Source organism: Erpetoichthys calabaricus, chromosome 5 (genome assembly GCF_900747795.2).
Source record: "Erpetoichthys calabaricus chromosome 5, fErpCal1.3, whole genome shotgun sequence".
Classification (NCBI taxonomy): Eukaryota; Metazoa; Chordata; class Cladistia; order Polypteriformes; family Polypteridae; genus Erpetoichthys; species Erpetoichthys calabaricus.
This window is the reverse complement of record NC_041398.2, coordinates 182,789,857-182,808,921: the sequence shown is the minus strand read 5'-3', so window position 1 is coordinate 182,808,921 and position 19,065 is coordinate 182,789,857.

Below are 19,065 nucleotides of genomic sequence, written 5' to 3'. Positions count from 1 at the left end.
ACTATATGTTGATTAATGCACACTATTTTATTTATTTTGACCCTTTCTGTACTCTGCATAATTTAGTGTCCTGTGTTAACATGTCATAGCATTAATGAAACAGTAAAGCTATGAAAAGATTTATTGAGCGTGGATGTGTGCCTTGTATCCAGGACGGGTCTATTAGGATAGGTGCTTGAGGTTACAACCATGAACTGGATTAAGAAGGCTCAGAAGTGAATGGAGGGGAGACTTACATCTAAGTGTTTGTTTCACTGGGCAGGGGAGTTTAATAACTGCCATTTTAATATAATATCCACTAGTTCATTCACTTTTTAGAGTGTGAAATTTTTTTTTCCCTTTAGTTAAACATCATAATGTAAGTCCAGTGAGTGTCTCAGTTTGGGAAAACTAACCCTCAAGAAAAGTATTTACCAGGATTTGAAAAAAGGAAAAGGTACAAAGGTAACAGACTATAATTTTAATTAAAACATGCACGATTTATTTATTTATACAGTATATTTTTTTTACATTTTGTTGTAAAGAAATAGAATTGTCCAAGAAATGTACGCAGGAGCAAATATTACAATCCAAACAAAAGCAGGAGAAGCAAACAGAGAATTTTGAAATAAGTGTAACTTTTGAACTTGAATCAAAGCACTGAGTCCAAACCATTTCATAGTGATGATTAGAAATGAAGGGTTGTGGAAATTACTCTATGCCAATGATTTAGAAAATTCAAAAGGTGAATTACAGAGGAGAGCATTAAATTGGCAAGAAGTCCTCAATAAACAAGAATTCAGAGTAAAGTAAACAGGAGAAAGACAAATGTCATGGTGTGCAGTACAGGACATGGATGGGAGAATAAAAGTCGTAGACAGAAGAAATGTTGAGCTGACACAAGTGGACCACTTCATATATCTGTGTTGAGAATTGGGAACCCCATTTTGTCAGATAAAAATTTTTTGTGCTTTGAAAAATTATTTTTTAGTATACAGTAAAATTTTTGTATAGTACTCATCACTGAGTGCAGGAGCAAAGTGCTGTGAACAATTCTCAGTTAAAATAGTAGTATAGATTTCAAGAATTCTATATTTGGAAAGTTTCATTTTGTAGATTTCTTTTCATTTATGGGTTGGAATTTTATTTTCTTGCTTGAGAAGGCCTTTACATTTTTTACATATAAACTTTAACTGCATCACATCGCCATCACCTGGTTGCTAGAGTTCACACTCCTGATACCAGCTGAAAAACTGAAGTGCAACATTGTAAGATGTTTTGTCTATTATCAGTAAACTAATGCTCATAAAAAGTTTAGTTTTTTGATATTCCGGTTTTGTTCTATTGACTTGCTTAAAGACTTTGTGTTTTGGGTCTGGTTATATTTCTTATTTTGAACTTTTTCAATTCCATTCTCACTTAGATTACAACTATGTCTTCTGATCATAAAAACATGTTGTGTGCTCTAAAAAGTGCCTTTACTTTTTTGTGTTTATTTCTTAATCTTCTTTTTATTTAGTTTCTGAAGTAAGTACTCACTCTTCTCCTACTCAGCTTCATTAAAATTTTTGCCAATAGGAAACTTAGAGAAGTCAGTTTGTGGAAAGATGGTGCCGTTTTGGAAAAGAAGATCAGATATGGGTATCTGTGATGCTCTTTTTTGGACGGGTTCATGACTGGCATAACAATCTGGGCTTGCTGAATGAGGAAAAAGGTGATGTAAGAGTGTGCACGCTTGGTGGCACTATTGCCCACCTTTTCCCTAACAGACAGACACTCTGGACACAAGTTAAAAGCACCAAGAAGTAGTTTAATTGTCTTCTTTAAACTGCACCTCCAAAGCACCACAGCCACAATAAGCACAATAAATAAACACAGTAATCACAATAATCTCCTCCACTCCTCCCAGCAAGTTCTGTCCTACTACCTCCCAACTCCGGCTCGCTTGCTGGGTCTCCAGCAGTCCTTTATATAGTCCTTGACCCGGAAGTGCTTCGGTTCTTCCGTTCATGTGACATTCCCACACTTCCGGAATGTCTCCGTGACTCGATAGTACGTCCAGGCTATGGAAAAGATACGAGTGTCCATCTCCTGGTGGCACCCAAGGCATCCAGCAGGCCAAGCAAAATGACACCTTTGACATGCATAACAACCTGAGAAGCCAAACTCCAAATCCCATGTTGCCCTGCGGTAACCTGGGGTACCGCTATGCTGCAGGGACATCGCCAACTGGCGTCTTGGGGGAGGCAGTGTCCCTCTGTAGCTGCTTTCCCCCATCTTTCTCCTCTTTAGCTGTCCCGGCCGGGTTGAGCAGCCGGCCATCCACCACAGTGGTTATGAAAGACCAATAAATGAGAGAGTTAGAGCAGGATGGATAAAATCGAAAGGAAGTAGGAAGAATTATAAATGATCAAAGACTGATAGTAAAACATATGCATTAAGATGTATAAGACAGTAACCTAACCGGTGTTTTTGAGTGGGCATCAAACCTGGCCCATTAGGAAGAAGAAGGAGAAGCAGAAAAGTGTAAATTAAAATGGATATTAGGGTCCACTTTAAGAGAAATAAAGAAAAACAAATGAGGAAGTCCCAAGGTGGCACAGTTCAAGTGTATTATGGAAAAAGTAATGGAAAGCAGAATAAGGTGTGTAAGAGCCATGCGTTACTTAGTTAGGTTATGTTAAATTGATATAATATTTTCATAGTTATTATAAGAGCCAATCATAGAAAGTTAAAGTTTTGAGTTAAATTCATGTTAATGTTTGATTTATTTGAATAGAATATGATTCCTTCCATAGTCATAGACAATGGTTTAGTCTTTTCCCCCTATAAGTTAGCAAGATGTAGAATCTTCTTACTATAACTGAGAAACAGTGAGTTAATAAGCTTTAGTTGTTGTTTAGAACAGGTCCTTGTAAAGAGGGACTTGATAAACCCATTTAAGTTTAAAAATGGGATAAGCACTGCGGTGGGTTGGCACCCTGCCCGGGATTGGTTCCTGCCTTGTGCCCTGTGTTGGCTGGGATTGGATCCAGCAGACCCCCGTGACCCTGTGTTCAGATTCAACGGGTTGGATAATGGATGGATGGATGGATGGATGGATGGATAAGCATACAGTTTTCTGACCGTTTTGAAATGGTTCAGAAATTATAAGTGACTAGTAACGATTTAAGATGTAACAAGATTAAGCTTAGAACTAAATTTTTTCTTATTATAATGTTTCCTTTTTTGCTATTTTTAATTTTCTTTTTTGTGTGAACTGTTTTACTTTCAAACTTAACTAAACTTTTAAAAACGAAGATATTTTGTCTGTGGAATCATTTCTGCGCGTCAGGCTTTTGTTGAATCCCATTTTTTAAGTTGGAGCTGCTGAATTTTGGAAACTTTGGGAAAACGCAGCTACAGTTATGTTAAAATGATTGTCTCTATATTAGTGTATAGTCTATGGCATGTTCTATTATAACCCCCACAAGCTAAACTATAAAAGGAATATTCTAATTATTTCTTGTCTCTCTGACAACTGATTAGTCCCAGTTTATGATCTGCCTTGCAGTTGGCAAGGCATGGAGGGCAAACAGTTTCAAACCATATTGAACATATTGACCGTATTGAATGTGCTGTATGTGTAGAATGTCCTGAATGTATTAAGTAAAGCATACTCTATGTAAAAATAACATAACTTTTAAGGATATAAAGTAATTCAAGTTGAACAAGAAAAAGCTAATTTTGTAGAAGAAACATTTTTTTCCCTTTCATTCTGCATGTATAACAACCATTTCTCTATTTCTGTAGTACTAGGGTGTTGTACCATGTTAGCCATTATGAGTGTAGAGAAAAGTCAAGAAAAATGACACCTTTCATTGGCTAACTAAAAAGATTACAATATGCAAGCTTTCGAGGCAACTCAGGCCCCTTCTTCAGGCACGATGTCATACAAAAAAGCTTGGCTTTTCTCTATTTCTGTATGAACTGTTATGCTTTGAATTATCACTAAACTTTTCTAAAACAAACATTATTGGACTGAGAAACATCTTTTTTTTACATGTTTAATTCATGCTGAATTCTACCTCGCCAACTCAGTAGCTGCTCGATTTTGTGAGTCTGGAAAGGACGCAGCTACAAGGTGGTTTGGGTGAGTTGTACACAGTAGGGAGGATGACCCCTTTGGAAAAGCATTGTGGCTGTTGGTGAAAGGAAGGAAGAATATCAAGAGTAAGGCAGAAGCTTAGTTAGATGGGGAGACTTGGAGGCAAGAGATTTGAAGGTGCCGGGTCTGAGGTTAGAGGAAATTGTGCAGACAACGATAAATGGAAACAGAGGATCTGGATGACCACACTGTAACAGCTGGGGATCAGATTTAAGTAAAAAAAAAATAGATCTGATACAAAACAAATATGGCTAGTTTTTTTCAAGCACTCCTTATTACTTCATATATCTTTATTTTTTTTAGTGTCCTTTCCTGACCATGCCTTCACTATGTTCTTAACATTACAGAGAAGAATACAGTACAAAAGTGCACACTACATCACAGTTTAAATTACTTTAATACCTGATCAGCTATAATAATAATAATTCTTTACATTTATATAGCGCTTTTCTCACTACTCAAAGCGCTCAGCAATTGCAGGTTAAGGGCCTAACAGAGCAGAGTCTCTATTGGCATTTACGGGATTCGAACCGGCAACCTTCCGATTGCCAGTGCAGATCCTTAGCCTCAGAGCCACCACTCCGCCCGTAAGTAAATAAGCAATAAAGAATCAGGAGAAGTAAACATAACACAATGTACAATAGTCTGAAATGATGAATTTATATTACAGCATAACCAGAATAAGTAACTACTTTAGAGAAGAGTCAAAGTGAATAACATGGAGGTACAGTACAGCAATTATAAAGAGAGAGAAAAGTTGGATTTGTAAGTGAGTGTAGAATGTAATCACTGATTGAGCTTCACTGGCAGTTCTAGAGAGGTAGAGCCAAAAAAAGTAAACACACTTTTGATAAGAGTGAGACTTTGAAGTAGAAGGAAGGTATCTGGAAGGTTTGCTATAAAATAATCAAATGAAGACAAAAGAGTGTTAAAATTAAAACCTTTCTAACCCAGTCCCACAGTTTCAAAGATAACATGTTACTAATTACTAAACAAATATATGTTAAACAAGTATGGTCTGGCAGTAACTTTTTGAACTTCTTGTAATCAAGAATAATTTTTTGGACTAATGCAATTTACTGATCTCATATGACTACCTGCACAAGTCACCGCCTGATCATCTGTTTCATATAAATGTTACGGTTTGAGGCAACTAAACCTGTCATCCCTCTCATCTGTCTCTGATCATCAACTGAACCATCTCTACCACACTTCCAGAGATGTGTTGTCTGTTAGATCAAACATTTAATAAAGTAAAATGGCCATGTTTAGAAGGTGTACTTAAATAAGATTATTTATTTATGATCAAGCTGTTTAATAGGCAATCATTGTTGCCAAGCTGCTTCACTGGAATACAGTAAGTGTGGCATAAATATGATTAAGTCATACTTATAAAAGATCACTGCAGAAATTCTAAGAATTGTTTAATAGCAAAGCAGCCTTTTATACTGATATTATCTGTATGTAAATCAAGTCATTAAACTTGGTTTGAAATGGTAATTTTCATATTCTTAGAACTATTAACACAAAGCAAATAAATGGTACATGATGCAAAGTTTTATGTATCCTGTGAACAGTAAAACACTAATTTAAAAACCATGTAATTAGTCCTCCATTGCACTCACTTCTCATTATGCCAGTATCACATAACAAACCAATTGGCATGCAGCTAAGACAACTTTATCATCTGAACTGTGGATAAAATACTGTTTTATACACATTTCACAGTGTAAGTAAAAATCAGCCCCTATTATAATGAATAGAAAAAAAATGATAATGTTGTCATACCTCTGATTTAAGCCTGGCTACATTTTTTCAACTACATCAGAAACAAAGCCTGATGAAGACCCCCACAGGCCCCTGGGTGACTTAGAACCTTAACACACAGACACTGGGTTGTTTCATGCAGCACAGCATTTCTCACTCTTGAATTCAGGTCAAGACTGAATTGCTTAATTGCCGGCAGGGAAGGAGGGTCTTGCAGGTACTCAATCATTATATCAGTCTGGGGGGTTTATGGGGTGGGGGGGGCAAGGGAATTGCTGAAAAGGACGCCTGTGGTCACAAAAGATTTTCTTCATTGCCCATTAATGAGGATAAAGGAGTTTGACATAGAAGATTCAAGTTTGGTATCTGAGAACTTGCAGTGGTTAGCATGAATGCGGTGTCTCAAAGTGCCCAGAATGAAACTGTCAGGAAACAAAGCTTATGAGGGACATTTAGTAAAAATACACACAATCTAAATGGACTGTTTTTTGCATATTAATAAAAAATAATTAGGAAACAATCAGACAGCTTCTTCTTCTTCTTCTTTCGGCTGCTCCCATTAGGGGTTGCCACAGCGGATCATCTTCTTTCATATCTTTCTGTCCTCTGCATCTTGCTCTGTTACACCCATCACCTGCATGTCCTCTCTCACCACATCCATAAACCTTCTCTTAGGCCTTCCTCTTTTCCTCTTCCCTGGCAGCTCTGTCCTTAGCATCCTTCTCCCAATATACTCAGCATCTCTTCTCTGCACATGTCCAAACCAACGCAATCTCGCCTCTCTAACTTTGTCTCCAACTTGAGCTGACCCTCTAATGTACTCATTTCTAATCCTGTCCATCCTCATCACACCCAGTGCAAATCTTAGCATCTTTAACTCTGCTACCTCCCGCTCTGTCTCCTGCTTTCTGGTCAGTGCCACCGATTCCAACCCATATAACATAGCTGGTCTCACTACCGTCCTGTAGACCTTCTCTTTCAATCTTGCTGATATGCGTCTGTCACAAATCACTCCTGACACTCTTCTCCACCCATTCCACCCTGCCTGCACTCTCTTTTTCACCTCTCTTCCACAATCCCCATTACTCTGTACTGTTGATCTCAAGTATTTAAACTCATCCACCTTTGCCAACTCTACTCCCTACATCCTCACCATTCCACTGACCTTTCTCTTATTTACACACATGTATTCTGTCTTGTTCCTACTGACCTTCATTCGTCTCCTCTCTAGAGCATATCTCCACCTCTCCATGGTCTCCTCAACCTGCTCCCTACTATCGCTACACATTACAATGTCATCAGCAAACATCATAGTCCATGGGTACTCCTGTCTAATCTCGTCTGTTAACCTGTCCATCACCATTGCAAATAAGAAAGGGCTCAGAGCTGATCCCTGATGTAATCCCACCTCCACCTTAAATGCATCTGTAACTCCTACCGCAGACCTCACCACAGTCAAACTTCCCCCGTACATATCCTGTACAACTCTTAGGTACTTCTCTGCCACACCCTACTTCCTCATACAATACCACAGCTCCTCTCGAGGCACCCTGTCATATGCTTTTTCCAGGTCCACAAATATGTAATGCAACTCCTTCTTGCCTTCTCTAAACTTCTCCATCAACATCCTCATAGCAAACATTGCATCTGTGGTGCTCTTTCTTGGCATGAAACCATACTGCTGCTCACTAATCATCACCTCACTTCTTAACCTGGCTTCCACTACTCTTTCCCATAACTTCATGCTGTGGCTCGTCAATTTTATCACCCTGTAGTTACTACAGTCCTGCACATCCCCCTTATTCTTAAATATCAGCACCAGTACACTTCTTCTCCACTCCTTAGGCATCCTCTCACTTTCCAAGATTCCATTTAAAAATCTGGTTAAAAACTCCACTGCCATCTCTCCTAAACACCTCCATGCTTCCACAGGTATGTCATCTGGACCAACGGCCTTTCCATTTTTCCATCCTCTTCATAGTTGTCCTTACTTCCTCCTTGCTAATCCATTGCACTTCCTGATTCACTATCTCCACATCATCCAACCACTTCTCTCTAACGCTCTCTTCATTCATCAGCCTCTCAAATTTAGTCTTTCCATCTGCTCAACACATTCTCCTCGCTTGTGAGTATGTTTCCATCTTTATCCTTTATCACCCTAACCTGCTGCACATCTTTCCCAGCTTGGTCCCGCTGGTCTAGCCAATCGGTACAGGTCCTTTTCTCCCTCCTTAGTTTACAACCTCTCATACAACTCATCATACGCCTTTTTTTTAGCCTTCGCCACCTCTCTCTTCACCTTGCGCCTTATCTCCTTGTACTCTTGTCTACTTTCTGCATCTCTCTGACTATTCCACTTCTTCTTCGCCATCCTCTTCCTCTGTATACTCTCTTGTATTTCCTCATTCCACCACCAGGTTATCTTTTACTCCTTCCTCTGTCCAGATGTCATGCCAAGCACCCTTCTTGCTGTCACCCTTACTACATCTGCTGTAGAAAAAACAATTCCCTGATACTACCCCCCATATTGTATGATTACCTTACAAAAAAATTGTTAACTTAGGTGCACCAACAGCAAAATCATTATTATGATTATTCCCCCTTTGGTGCCACTACAGACATTCACAAAAATAAATTAGTAACAGTAATTAACACACCATGTCCAAAGAAATTCAGTTGGGTGAATCACGAATGGCCGTTGCACATCTATAAAGCACTGAGTTTTCTCTGGACCCCACCTGAACTTTTAAAGTTCAACATGAGATGCAGGTGGAGTTGTTTTTTGTAAACTCTTTCTTAACATGTAGTCTCTGATGCTTTAAATTTGCCTGATTATTTCACTGATTTACTTTATTTATCTTCACCATTAAGGAAAATGTATCTTGTTTACTGTTGGCCATTAAGCAATGTGCAGCCACTCTCTGCTATTGACACAGTCCTTACACACTCCTCTAGATCCTCCCATTGTGAGAGTTTTCTCTTGCATTTTTTGAAGGATATGGAGATAAGTACTAGCTAGACCAAAGTGGAGGCCTAAAGCAACAGGCCTGTAGTCTGCAAAAACACAAAAATGAGGCAACATGTTTGAAAAAGTCAGTGGTCAAAATAATCTTCAATAAATAATCTGTAAAAACGTTGACTTTGTGAGAAAGTTAAAAATCAATAAATAAGTCAAATAAATACATCCAAACATAAAACCAGAGTCAGAATAGGTCTTTCTTCTTTCTCTCAGTGTTTCTCTTATTCTCTCGTCTCACTCGGCTCTCCCCTCAGCTATGCTCGGCAGGGTTGAGACACTGGTGAATGCATCCCTTAATTGACTCTCATTCCAGCCACCTATATTAGTACCCACTGGGACGCTTGGAGCCCTACTCCTTCATCCTGCCACTATCCCTTGGCGTCCACAAAGAGAAGCCCTTGAAGCACTCTGGCCGCTCCTGCTCCTATGCTTAAGAGAAGTGACCCATCCTTGGAGCATCATCCCTGAGGGTCACCCTGACCACTTCAATTCCTTCAACTTGTACTGGCACTCTTGCTGGATTTTGCTTCCTTCTCATCTTTCTTTTCCTCGGTTTTCTTCCTTGTTTTTCAGTTTTCTTCCATTCCTCAATGTATCCTCAATGAAGGATGGCTGAACCAATAAATCTTCTACACATGAATGCCTAATCAGTCCATTCCCCCATTGAATGGTCTATGACTTCTCATTGCTTCTATACACACCCATACTTATAATGTCTGAGCTGCACTATTTTTAAAACTATCTGCACCTGATGTGATTCGCCATCGACCCTGGATACACTTCAACACAGCTATCCCACTTACATTGTGTAACCTGCTTAATCGCACAGTTTTTAAGTCTGCTACTAACTGCTTGTGTGATAAAGATCTTCTCAAAATGAACATTCTGCTTTTAGCTTGCAGAAGACTGTAGATATTGGTAATGTTTAAAGTAACTGAGCTAATCATATTGACCATGGTTTTCTCTTTTCCTTGCAGCTTGAAATTAAGCTCATTGAACATGTTGGTCAGAGCGGGGAAAAAATGCCAAGTCTAGCGACCATTGATCGTTATTAAGTTGCTTGTATTCTGCATGTTTAATGACAAGGAGAAACTCCTTTTTCTCCGGCCAGGGGTCTTGAAATCTCAGCAGGAATTTCTGCCTAGCCATCTGCCTCAACGAAGGCCTCTTTTATCATCTCTCCATCTTGGAAGGACTTTTTATGCTTAATGATTGAGTGACTCACCCGGAACGATACTTCGATCCGATTGTGACATTGTGAGAAAAAAAAATCCTCTTCCAATTCCACATCCAGCCCATAACCAATTATTTTTTTTTAAATCCCTTCTTTAGTCGATATAACTAGATCACGTAGGTAGCCGGAGTTTTGCAGTAGCTCACGCGTTTGATCGTGCGTGCGGGATGACCAGTATGTTAGAAGAAAAGAGATCTCAGACTGGCTGCCCTGTATGTCAATTAAGTGGCAAATGCCATAGGGAGGATATATGATAGACTAACATTTAAAAAAAAATTTTTTAGAATGCAACGTGATCTACCTGCACTACCTTTCCGATCTACCGATCGATCGCAGTCGACGTATTGGGCACCCCTGGTGTGCAGTATATCTTGTCACTGTAAGTAGTTTGCACTGTTCAAACATACATGTTACCTACTGTAGGTAATGGCTTCAAAAGCTTTGTTGTGAAAAACTGAGATTTGGAACTTTGTGTTATTTGTGCATCTTTATTTTGTAAAAATGTTATTTATTTTTACTCATTTTTTATTTTATTATTTGGAAATAGCAGAATTTGCAAATTATTTTATATTTTTGTCTTATTACAACATTTCTAAAAAATAAATAATTCATTATAATCAAACAGTTACTCAGTACTTGAGTAGTCTTTTCACCAAGTACTTTTTTACTCTTATTTGAGTAATTTTTTGGATGACTACTTTTTACTTCTACTTGAGAAATATTATTTTGAAGTAACGCTACTCTTACTTGAGTACAATTTTTGGCTACTCTACTCACCTCTGGACATGAGAATGTTGAGATGGATGTGTGGAGTTACAAAAGAGGACAGAATAAGAAATAAGACAATAAGAGGTATAACAAAAGTGGGAAATATCTAAGAAAATACAGGAGAGTAGGATGAAATTGTTCCGGACATGTGATAAGGAGAAAAAATGAATATGTGGGCAAAAGTGTGATGGAAATGGAAGTATAGGGAAGAGAAAACAAGGGAAGCTGAAGTGGAGGTGGATGGTTAAAGTAAAAGAAAATTTGAAAGAAAAGGGTTTGACTGGGGTGGCGGTGCTTGGCTGAGCTGTTTGGAGAAGGTTCACCAAGCACATTGAGACCACATAGAAGATGAGTAGGAAAACGATGAAGAAGAGTACATGGCTAAAAAAACACTATCAGACTAGAAAGTACATTGATAACCACAGAATGTGAATAGTGATGAAATATCGTACAAGGTGCTGTAAGCAACAAGGAGCTGAGTGCAGTGTCTGCATCATTTAATTTCACTTTTGTTTGAGAACTTCAAATATATAGGACAATGAAATACTGTATGTTTTTAAGTTAGGGCACCTAAATTGGGGTTGATATTGGGAACTGTGCTGGAAACATGTTATTGCTTTGTATATATGAAATTTGCATTGTTTTGACAATTTATACATGAGGTCTTACATTGCAGTTCTTAACATTTTTGTCACCTTACAGCATTGTTCTCTCTCTGCATTGTTACAATGAAGGTGAATTTCCTCTAAATATATTATTATTATGCCTCTAATTTTGTTCCCAATTCTGACCATGGTAACTAGTGTCATCTTCTTGATGTTTTATTTCCAGTATACTTACTTTATTTTTTTTCTGCGAGTCAGATCACCCTCACGTAATCATGCCACATGGCCATAGTGTCATTGCTAACACTCCATTGCAATGCATAAAAAGTTTAACTTACAAATTGTAATCTTCTAACAGAAGTTTTGGGTGATGTCACATTGAGCCCTTATCGGGTATGAACAAACTTTGCTTTTCTTGTTCTTCAGGTAGCATAAATGACAGCCTCCCCAGAAATTTTGAGAAATGAACAGCCAACAGATTTATACCTAGCCATATGGAAATACAATTTTCAAAAAATTACTCATTATTAAGAAGCATTGCTCTTTTTTTGGCCCTTTTACTATACAGTAGGGTCATCCGAATGTCATTCTCCACCTTCAAATTTCAAGCACCGAAAAAGGTTGGAAATTGACAAACAAAAACATGGTCTAGACAGAGATGTTTCAAATAGCTCTAGGTTTTGTGAATTGAAAGATGTGCTGTTTTTGCACCCCATCATAATAAAATCCACACGTTCTCAAAGTACTGTAGCTGGGCAAGTCACTTGACCCACCTGTGCTCCAAATGCGGATGACACAACGGTGGTCGGACTCATCTCGGGCAAGGAGGGTGAGCTAGCATACAGGGACGAGGTGGCGCGACGGTCAGAGTGGTGTACAGTCAATAACCTGCTCCTCAACAACAAAAAAACAAAGGAGCTTGTTATTGACTTTAGGAAAAACAAAACTGACATCCAGCCACTCATCATTGGCGGGGCCTGTGTGGAGAGGGTCCCGGTGTTCAGGTTTCTGGGTATGGAGCTGGAGGATGACCTGACCTGGAGTGCCAACACCAAGGAGCTGCTAAAGAAGGCGCAGCAGAGACTGTATTTTCTGAGAATTCTCAGAAAGAACCACCTCCCAAAAAATCTGCTCCTTGCTTTTTATCATTGTTCCATTGAGAGTGTGCTCACGTACGGACTGTGTGTGTGGTACGGCAGCTGCACTTCCTCAGAAAAGAAAGCGCTCCACAGGGTCGTCAGGATAGTGGAGAGAACAATTGGTTGTACCCTCCCCACTCTGGAACAAATCTACACCTCCCGAAGCCACAAAAAAGCAATAGACATTTTACAGGACTCATCACATCCCGGTCATTGTCTCTTCCAGCTTTTGCCATCGGGCAAGAGATACAGAGCTATGAAAACTAGGACAAACTGCCTTAAAAACAGCTTTTATCCGAAAGCAATCATGGCCCTGAACTCAAAATAAAACTGCTCCATATTATTCTTCCAATGTGTAATATAGACCGTAAGTCAACAAGTGCAATTTGTATATTTATTACTATTCGGTTTGTTATTATATTCAGTCTTTTTGTCTTTTTGTTATTTTAACTCTTATTCCTCACACTGAGTCGATTGCACCTTCAATTTTGTTGTTCCTTTGTAAAAGTGACAATGACAATAAAGATCTATCTATCTATCTATCTATCTATCTATCTATCTATCTATCTATCTATCTATCTATCTATCTATCTATCTATCTATCTATCTATCTAAAAAAAAATGGAAAGAAAACAGAAATGTAACCAACTGCATCTCAAATGTTGTAAGTCGCTTTGGATAAAAGCATCAGCCAAATAAATAAATGTAAATGTCATTATGCAATGGCCCACAACTAGATGAGTGATTGGTTAGCTAATGCACTATTTTTAAAAGTAAATATACCTCTTATTGTGTCTACACCAAAAATAAAAATACCAACCCATAAAACTGCAGATGGTTCCTGTCGCTTTAGCTATTAAAATGGTAAACACTTCAGTGTCTGTAAGGCAAAGGCAAGATCAGGAGAAGGCATTGTGGTACAGTGGCTTCAACACTAGAGTTTAAACAAGAAGGCCACTAACCTAAACCATACCTCTGCCTTACTGTGTGATTCTAACATGCCAGTGCTCTAATTGTAAAAGATAATCTTGTGAGTCACCTGGGAAAAAGATGCCTATATACTTTTGTCACGCATATGCACCTAGGGATCACCTTCAGGGATTAAGTAAAGCAAGCAATGCCACTATGAACTGAGAGGAGGCACTGCTGCTAACTGTGTTTTCTTTTTCAACTTCAGTACCGAGAAGAACTCCAGCGAAAACTGACCCCACTTACAGAACCTGGAGAGGGCCCTCTATCAACCAAATAAAATGAGGCGACTCCAGAGAGAAGGGCATGTCATTTTGGACCCAGACACCAAAGCGGAGCTTCTGAGTTGTCTGAAGCTAACCAAGATAATATTGAGAGGCTGGCTTGGCCAAATTTTGGTTCTGTTTGTTTTCATGACAGCATTTTTGTTTTTCTTTCATTAAATGGGATTGCCAGGCTGGGTCCCCAACATTTATTGTGGGCTCCCCAGCTCTTCCTGGCCATAATAAATATGAAAATAATGGTAAATTAGGTTGGGTAAAAGTACTTGTTGTATTTCCTCAACCCTCCTTTTACAAAATTACAGTACGTATAACGGGTGTTGCTTAGCAGCAGCACCAGTGTGAACTAGTAATACACGATGGATAGAGTCAAAGACAAGAAGCATATTAAATGAAGGTTCGCAACAAACCTTGACAATTGATAGCACAGGTAAAACAGAAAAAGAAGAATAAATTCACACAGGAATCTATATTGTATTTCAGTTGTTATTTTTACAATTATCTTACAAATGACAAATGAGTGTAATCTCTACCTGCATCACATACAGGGTATGCCCTTTATAGCGTATCATCCTCTATAGCATATTACAAAGCTACGGTAATACTCGGTGTAATGCTATATGTACTTACAGTATATGCTGGTTCATGATATGAGCATATTCCTGTTGTCGTAGTAAATGATACTTCTCTTGCTGTATAGTGCACTTCTACCATGCAGAATTGGTGTATAATAATCTATTTTAAGTCATTCTTTACAGTGTGTGGTATCGAAAACATTATAGCTTTTTTGGAAAAAGAAGTAAACAATATTGTTGCATTCAAACAAACTCAAAATGTGGGGATTTGCAAAACATTTCCAATGTTATCTGTTACTGTGCATGATATCTAATTCAAGCCACATTTAAGACAGGCTACAGGATGTGGGGTATAGCAATAAAACTAGCTTCGTTTCATGCTTAATGGACATCTGGAAGTCATTTGGACATGAATTTAACTGAACATAATGCAGGAGTCAACAGCTGGAAAATAACTAAACAATTAAGTGGCAGATGGCAACTTTTATCTGGCTATACTTTAATGGTGAAAAAAAATTAAATTTACTCCTCAGAAGTACTGTTGTTAACGGAAGACTGTCTGATTATTTTAGATTGTCTCGGAAAAAGAAAGTAAATAGTAACTTCTTATAGACCTGCATTATTATTTACAGTAATATCCCAAAACACAGTAACACATACAAGGCAAAAGTGTTTGTTGATGCAAAAGGTTCTATAAAGTTATTCACTGTTCAAAGTAATAAAATCAATGTGTAAAATATTTTTTGTCTGAACTGTTGTATTATTGACAAGAGAAAGAAAAATCATCTTAAAAGAAAATTCTTTTACACTTTTTTATTTTCTAATTTGATGTTTACTTCAGTTTGAGTTTAAATCCATTCATTTTCGGTGCTCGATTCTACCATTACTTGATCAATGGAAAGCAAAGTTCTTCCCTTTCTGTACTGGGTTATAGGGCAGTGGCCTACTCTGTGAAGGACATCATCAGTCTACCTCTCGAGTCATGAATGCACAACGCAACTTAAAATGACTAGTTCATCTGTCTTTGAGATGTTTATTTACATTTGGGTTTAGTAAAATTTTATTTTTGACAAGCTAAAGTATGACATCCTAGTTGCTTTGTATACGATTATAAAGAAAATTTTAGAAATGGGCAAGGTGAGAGTTCAGATATAATATATGGGAAAACTGTATTCAAATCTTGAGTGCTTTTTTCATAGTTATTGTAGTGTTCAATCCAGTAAAATGGGATATTAATACTTGTAAATTATTAGTTTCTTTTTAAGTCTATTTAGGCAGAGATGATTGTTATTGACTATATCATTGCTATTGTCACCCTGTTCTTTATAGCTATTTGTAAAAAGAAATGGTCATTAAAATTGTGTTGGGTTAACATATACATAAGTGATTGTGGTCAATGATGCCGGACGAGGACAAAATCAAGATAGTTCCTTAACTTTTTACTTCATTAGTGCGAGTATAAATGAAGGACAGGGGGTGAAAGCACAATTAACGTTTATTCATTCTACACTCCTCTAAATGGGAGCAGCAGGAGGATGGTAGTAAAGCCCCTTCAGGGTTGCATGGACCATGATGACCCCTGGGGGTTTGCATTAATGGAAGTGCTTCAGAGAAGACCAAAAGTGCCCCCAGAAATACTCCAGGAATCAAACTTAAAAGAGGCCAGTGATCTTGTAAAAGACTTCTGCTGGCAGAAGGAAGAAGACAGGCTCAAGAAGAAGGATAGAATGGAGGAAACAGAGGGAAGCGTCAAAAGTTTTTATTTTGACTTATACCTTTATTTCTTTGTACTTTTTGCCTGGAATGTATTGTTTATAAATGTTGTATTCTATGATTGCGATTTTATTTTTGGCGTATGTATTTTTTTATTAAAACTGTATTGCTGTCACTTTCCTGATATGTTTGTAAAATGTTCATCATACCATGTACACTTGACAATAAATTTGAACTTGAAGATTAGATGTTTTACTGGTGTCACAAACTCCACACAGAGCCATAGCAAGGTTTGGGGCAGCCACCCGTATAATTGGTATCCTGGCTGCAGAGTCGAAAAATGAATACAGCACTGATGTGCACAAAATCGAGTCCAAAACAGTACTGAGGGATTAGGGGAAAGGTGGAGGCTTTTAAAGAGGAAGACAGGAAGTGAGGTCAAAGGAGTCGGGCTCACAAGGGTCTTCAGCCATAGGCTTGAGCCTGGACGTGACATCACAGGGGCCGGAGCCGGCATGGTCTTCCTCCATAGGCTCGGACCCAGAAGTGACATCAAGAGGGCCAGGTGAGATTTCCCGTGAATGGTCTCCAGAAAAGGGAAAAAATGAGTCAGTGCACTCTGCCACATCCTGGTCTGGTTCGGAATTGTCCTTACCCAAGCCCTTTAGCTGCCTCCCATGTGCAAGTGTGTGATACTGGCAAATTCATCAAGACTGCGATCTGCAATATTTAAATAACGAGAAACAAAAAAGATGTGCTATACATTAACCCAATTATTTGACTAAATAGATATCCAGGGAAAATACGGAAAATATGACTCGTTCAGAAATATAGATCAGAGGGCCATGATCCTGTAAACAAAACATAACACAATATTCTTAAACCTGCAAACTCAGTTTCGGGGTTGCAAAGGACTAGGCCCAATCCTAGAAATAATGTGGCACAAAGCAGCAAATCCTCCCTGGACAGGACATTATTTCATTGCAGAACCCATTTGTGACGATGCGGGTTCTGCAACATGCTCCCATCTTCTGTTAGGGAGCTCTTGAACCCAACACCGTCGGTAATGTCACCGATGAGCTAGACAGTGAGGCAATAACACTTGAGCAAGGGGATGATGTATAATTGTGCAAAAGTGCTTTTATTTAAACAACAAATCCAAAGTGCAACAGTGCAGTTCAAAATGTCTTCATTAAATAAATAAATAATCCATAAAATATGTGGAAGTTCAAATCAATAAATAGAAAAACTCTTCTAAAAATAACGAGATTAAAAAACCACCAAGAAGCAATCCTTTAAGGTTATAAAGCCCGGTGTCTTCCATGGCGGCTCCCCTGCTACTCCCATTTGGGCTGCTCGACAGGAGAGTCGCCTACCTGCAGGAACAGCTGCCCTTCATTCAGGTCCGGTAGCCCTCCGATCCTTGGCTTCGTCGGGCTCCCAACCGGACCGAGACTTGGGATATTTCCCAGCAGCCAAGGCGCTCACGCTGGGGCTACACCAGCCCAAAGCCTCCTCGATTCCCGCTCCTAGCAACGGCCAAGTCGATACCTCTACTGGTCACTCCAGCTACTTAGTCGCTCAGCTGGAGCGACCGCTTTCTCAGCCCCAATGAGTGTCGGCCATACACTCCCCTCGTGGGCTCTCTTCCCAGCTGCCTGTTTTCTCTAATGCGAGCCTGCTCTCGCTCGCTCACTCGCTCTCCTTCCTCACACCGGCTTTCTCCACCTGCTTCCTGCTACCTCCCGTTCTCCTCCCTCTTTCTTCTTTTTGTTCTTCCCCCCCTTAACCGGCTCGCGCTTCTCTATATATGCGGAGAGGACATAGCAGCTGCAGCCCATTAGCCACAGGAACAATCACGGATGTGGGCAGTCTCTCACCTGTGCACTTAGGCAAGAAACGCCCACACCGCAGATCGCCCTGCAGCTCGCTACAGCTACCACACCCCCTCGCTAAACCGCGAGCGCGGCGATTATTTATTTAAAACCAAACTGGCCTTTGCTGGAGAGCTGTGGACCCATAACACCACACCACTGAATGTACACACGCATTCAAATAAGGCCAAAACCACTTAAACTAGCCTTCATGTCTTGGGGATGTCAGAGCAAAAGTACAGGAACTGAAAGAAAATGTTTGTATGTACTAGGCGAACATGCAAACTCCGATCAGTCAACAAGCAGTCACAGGATTTGGAGCCAGAAAAAGTGACACTACAGCACTAACCACTGCATGAAATTCTTTAGTTACATGGTAGATAAAACAGAAGCCACAACACCAGCACAGACATGTGCTACCAATGATGACAAAGGCATGCCACAGATAGAATTAAGAACGGAGCAGATGATGAGAAATACGTTGCTGTAAAACACAAACTAGAGAGACTGAAGCCAAACAACTCCAAAAGATCCAAAACGCCACAGCCCAGTATACAGACCCAAATCTTAGTCCCTAAACACAAATAATCCTGACCAACTAGAATGATTTAAATGCTAGCTATAAGCACAAAAAGGCTTTCCACTGAATCTACAATCTTGGATGCCAGGATAAGAGTACATCCATCTTAAACAGCATTCAGATGATGACAAAATACTGTATAACGCAGCTTCCTGCTGGTGCTTTGTTGCTAACAACTATATGGCCACTCTAAAGAAAAAAATGCCCAAAATGGCAGCAACAAAAAAATAACAAAATATATCTTTGAAAATAGTCGTCCAAAATGAACAATTAGATACAAAATAATAAAAAGTAATTTTTACACAGTTTCAAAACTTTGGTGCTTGAGTTAGTGTGCTTTATATTGTTTATTTTTGCACAATTAAAACAAGGTTCTCCTCAATAATACATTAAGGAAAGAACATTCAGTGTGTAG